Source organism: Varroa jacobsoni, unplaced genomic scaffold, assembly GCF_002532875.2.
Source record: "Varroa jacobsoni isolate VJ856 unplaced genomic scaffold, vjacob_1.0 scaffold_647, whole genome shotgun sequence".
Lineage (NCBI taxonomy): Eukaryota > Metazoa > Arthropoda > Arachnida > Mesostigmata > Varroidae > Varroa > Varroa jacobsoni.
The window spans coordinates 2,711-7,657 of NW_019213549.1; the positions used below are offsets into that span (position 1 = coordinate 2,711).

General features: G+C 41.5%; 1 long non-coding RNA gene across 1 annotated transcript; it reads left to right on the forward strand.

The window, feature by feature from the left end:
• The first annotated feature begins 2,903 nt into the window (after positions 1-2,903).
• LOC147753218 (uncharacterized) lies at positions 2,904-3,732 on the forward strand. Its single transcript, XR_015311886.1, has 2 exons — positions 2,904-2,968; positions 3,152-3,732. It is a non-coding gene; the product is annotated as an uncharacterized LOC147753218 (long non-coding RNA).
• The last annotated feature ends 1,215 nt before the right edge of the window (positions 3,733-4,947 follow it).

A 4,947-nucleotide genomic window follows, 5' to 3' on the forward strand; every position in this document is an offset into this window, starting at 1 on the left:
AGTAGAATGCATCTTTATTTATTGGCTTGTATGTACTAGTACATTTCTAAACCATTTTGCTTGCATCAAAACTCAGCCCAGTCCCGACATCAAAGTTGTCAATCGATCTACCATTAACTTAAATGGACGCCAGTCTTGCCACTTTTGTTTGCGATGAAACGAAGTCAGTGAAGAAGTATTCGTTCTTCCTATTCTGAGTATCATCAAGCGAGCCTACGGGAGTGTATAGGACAATTAGCTGGATTACGGCAATCTTCTCAAAATGTTTGTCAGTCGATGTCTGTCTATCCGTCTTAATGCGATCTCCGGCACCGCGGCACTGGAGAATTTATGATCGTCACAAGTATCGGTGTTGGAAACTTTCTGCCGTTTCGTGTGTGGACGTGTTGCCAAAAAATTCATTAGTGAGCAGCGTTGAACATTAGAGGACCGTCCTGTGGCTACAGCGGAAGGTGGCTCGAACTGTCGAAGGTTCGTTGATACAATGTAGTCTGGACCGCAGTGAAGAAATGAGTCTGTTGTGAGGCTGCCACATAAATTAGTTAACGGGACACCCTATCAATCGGCTCGACAGCTAACCGAAATTATCTGTGAACCTGGGTAAAGTAGTTTGCTGTTACGGTCGGCCACGAAGCCTATCCTGGCAACGATATTGTTGGGTGACAGGTCGCTTGATCAATACCGAACTTATCGAAATAGTGATGAGAAAAACTAGAAAAAAAAAAATACTGAGATCCTGTTCTTTTACATAACTGGCTGTACGTAATTACTAGTTCAATTTAAGCTTGCACGTAAGGCTACTGTCTACCTGTCAACTTCGTTTGAACAGGCCCTTTATTATATTTGTCATGATATATAATGTTGGGCGTTGATATTATCAATGGCGACTTGTACTGCTATTGCTTGTGTCGATTGTCTATGTTACGGTGTTACAATAGAACTTCGTTTTAGATAAGCTGGATACAGACAATGTAATTATTTCTATGACATAGAAATAAACCAGCTGCCATTATAATTGCTGAACACCGACGGTACGTAGATAGACAAGGTTTGTGGCCGTCATCTACTTCGCGCCATTTTATACGATTATCAAAAAAAAAATATCTAAAACTTACTTTAGATACGCTGCCGACAATTTAGTCGAACGGCCAGCAGAGGCATATGTGTATATATATATATATATGGTCGTGTTAAATTTTTGGTGCGTTATAAATTTCGATAGGATATTCTATCAGATTGTTGGAACTGCGACCGAATTTAGGAGTAATCTATAGCTAAAAATTGTAGAAATTAACTTAAACCGCGCTTTACTCGGAGACACGGCATAGCCTTTGTTCAAAGAGAGATGACACTACTACTTGGGACACACAACTCGAAGGATTTTGCTATTTGTCTTACTAACGAGAGGATTTGCATTTGTAGAAATGGCGATATGCACCAAAACAAGTGTTTGTTGAAGTTTCATTTGGTACGATAATTTGGTACCTTTACCCAATATACGGATAATAAGTACGTGTTTTTTTTCCTGTATTCCAACCAACTTAGAGAACTTAAAAGGATTCGCTAAGCAACGTAACGCTGAGATAGCTAATTTCAATCTACAATCGAACAAAAGCTCAGGTAATAAATAACAGCAGTGTTGCAGCCATGGCTTTTAATTATGATTCAATTGAACTTATTACTGATATAAAAACTATCTCAGAACGGCTTTCTATAACAGGTCATTTTAGTGATGGCTCAAAAGGGCAGATTTTAGCAAAACAAGAAAAGAAAAACCCTCGAAGCCTGAACTCGAACTGCTGGACTTCGAAGACTTTAGCTGCTGCACCATCGAGTAAGCCATACCACAGATCCAACATGTCATACATTCACTTTTTACGGTCCATAAATAATTTGGAGATATTATCATTATTATGGTACCATAGAAACCCGCTTCATCGGTTGCCACGCCGTCACGTAATTCACTGGCACGTTCAAGGGGAACGGCAGGACTTGCAGAACATTTCCCTTGAATGTTATTTACAAACAGACACATCACACGAGAAATCTACAGCCTTTAAACCGCGTACGTCGACTAATCTTTTTAATAAGAAAATCATTCAAATTTGGAACAGTTCAAAATCCCTTGGTCAGACCGCGTCATTTGCTTCGTGAATGATTATCGGTCCGATTGATACGGATTATTAATCCAACAACCAACCCGCAGTGACAAACAGGCACAATTTTATTTAATGGTAACGGCTCCTGGGGTACTGATTCATTATCCGTCAGCAACAGTCGCGCAACAGCATCAGAAAGTGCGATTGTATAGTTCGCCTATACAGCCTGATTCACATCGCCTTTGGACAGATACCATTGCTGGGTAGGCAGTAGTAAAAACTCTATGGGAACGATGGGTGTCAAAGACCACCTGTCTTCCAGTTTTAGTAGCGGACTGCACGAGCTACGAGCGATAATCGTTGTTGCTATCTGTCGAGTAGATAGCTTAAGAAGCACTCGACGGTCGCGGCTCGTCTTTTAGTATAGAAGGACTCGGGTCACAACCATCAGAATGGTGCTTATGAAGCGCGCTGATGGGTTTTCCTATGTAGCCTTAAGTTACAGAAACTTTTATTTATTTATTTATTACTTATTTTGAACAGACTGCTAACCTAGTCGTGATTCATAGTTGCGCTTGTGCGATTGCTAAGTGATGCTGTCGAAAGAAGACAAACATTGAACGCAATTATGATTACGTGTTATTTCCCTATTCATGCTTTTCCGCAAATCTCACGCCTCGTTAGACGGGGTTACTAGCAATATCGTAAGCGTAACTTTCGACATGTTGATAGTAAGTAAAATGGAAAAATACATAACCTTACAAACAATTCCGTACAAATGACGCCCATATGAATGTGATATTTGGAAGCTACGACTCACTATTTCACTTCAAGGGCCTTTTGCTTTTCGTCATTTTGGTTCTATAAGCGTAGGTATTCGGCTTACCAATTTGACTTCAATCTTCTCTTTTTCCCACGAACGATGTCCTATTTTTCCATAATGTTTCAATGATTGACCTTTTCGTGTTATTTTCGTAGGATCTAGTCCGGCGAAAGCCAGCTTCTCAGTACCATCTAACACTTCGGCTTCCTTTTTGTGGCGCTGATGGCAGAATTTCGTGCTCGAAACAGTTTTCCTGTCGCTTTACATCGCCCTATTCTTATTACTTGACCCCGGTGCTGACTACGAACGATGCGGCGTTCAATAGGAGACAGCCTGGCACTGGAAGAACGCGACAAAAACGGGCCAATCAGCTCCCGTTAAAGGCCAAGCAACAACCATGCGGAAACAGATAGGGAGAAGGCATGTGAATCTTTGAAGCTTCGTTTATACGAGTACCATCAACGGACAAATCGATCAGCAGAATGAAGCAGATAATAATGAAGATAATAACGATGACCGCTCCTCGGCTTCAACGGCGCTGTACAGCTATGGCCAAACTCGACATAGTCGTACTCGACACTCAGGACGGGCAAGCGTGCAGGAAAGTCTTTCTTAACTCCACCAGCTGACCACATTCAGGCCGTTATCGGTTCCGACAAAATGACAGGAAGTGGGGTCCAATGTAGACAATACGCCAGACCTTCTAAAACAGCAAAGACGATAAAGGAATCTGGAACGAAAGTAGGCGAACAAGAGAGGCCTTAGTAGGACAATAAGAATAAACAAATATAGACGAACTATTACAGTGGATGAGGGGATGTACGTCTAATTTATAGTAGGATACAAATGAATGAAATCCTCATCCCTGGCCGTTCCTGCTCTGGCCTGGTCTGAGGTGCTGCTAGTTCATGATGTGTTGTTGATGGCGGTCTGAGCTTTAGGATTAGAGTGAAGGGCGAGCTAATCGAGATACGGATTGTGCTAGCATTGAGGTTGATTTCTTAAGCAGACTCAACGGCGACGATGACGACAACGCCGGTATCGCTTCGTTTAACTCGGCCGCAGCACCATTAACAGTGGATTCGCGCGTCAATAGACGATTTGACGAAAATTCAATCGAGCGTGGAATTACCGTAGGCATAGTAGTTCAAATGATGGGAAACGACTTGCCGCTGGCTACCGGTCACAAAGACATACAACAGAAGAGAATGACTGGGTAAATACTGGACAAATGCTATTCCACCCACAGAGCTAACGACGATACAACCATTACGGGGTTGACTATTTGCTAGTTCACGTTCGAGCTGACCCAGAGATAGTGATCTAACCGTGAATTAACAACTCCAACTTCATCTGGTTTATCGAAGGAACGGACATTCGTCAGGTGAGATTACTCAATTCAATTCAATTGCTGCCACAGGATGTGCGTCAGTGTAGGGAATACCGTGTGACCATATGACTAGGTACCACCCTTACCTATTTCTATAATAGACACATTGGACACAGTGTACATTGGACGCTATTATACCTGAAGACAATGAACGAACCTGTTGTAGCTGCTGATAATAAAAAAAAACACAATAAAATTGAAAACAACGAATGAAAAATATTACATGCAATAAGGTGCGGCGTCACTGAAGTACCATATGATTCCAATAAGCCCATACGAATTAACTCGTCAGAAATAAAAACCGGCAACAAGATATACAGTTCCCACAGGTTAATTGTAGAACGCTACTAAATTGAAAATGGCGTAAAAACAACTACTACAGTTTAAATAAATGTTATTATTTATTCATAAACAGTTTCATTATATGTTCAATTGCACCTATAATGTATACTTCTTTTTGCAATCGTTCGGGCCCAATTGACCAAAACTCGGCAGTCTTGTAAAGACGAACATACCATGAAAAGTCAGTTGGTGGATAATTACACTACACGCATTTGGGCTCTGTAGAAGGGGTGCGTATGTTACCACTAGCGACTTCGACGCACCGACGCGATTCCGTTATAGGAACCTTTTTA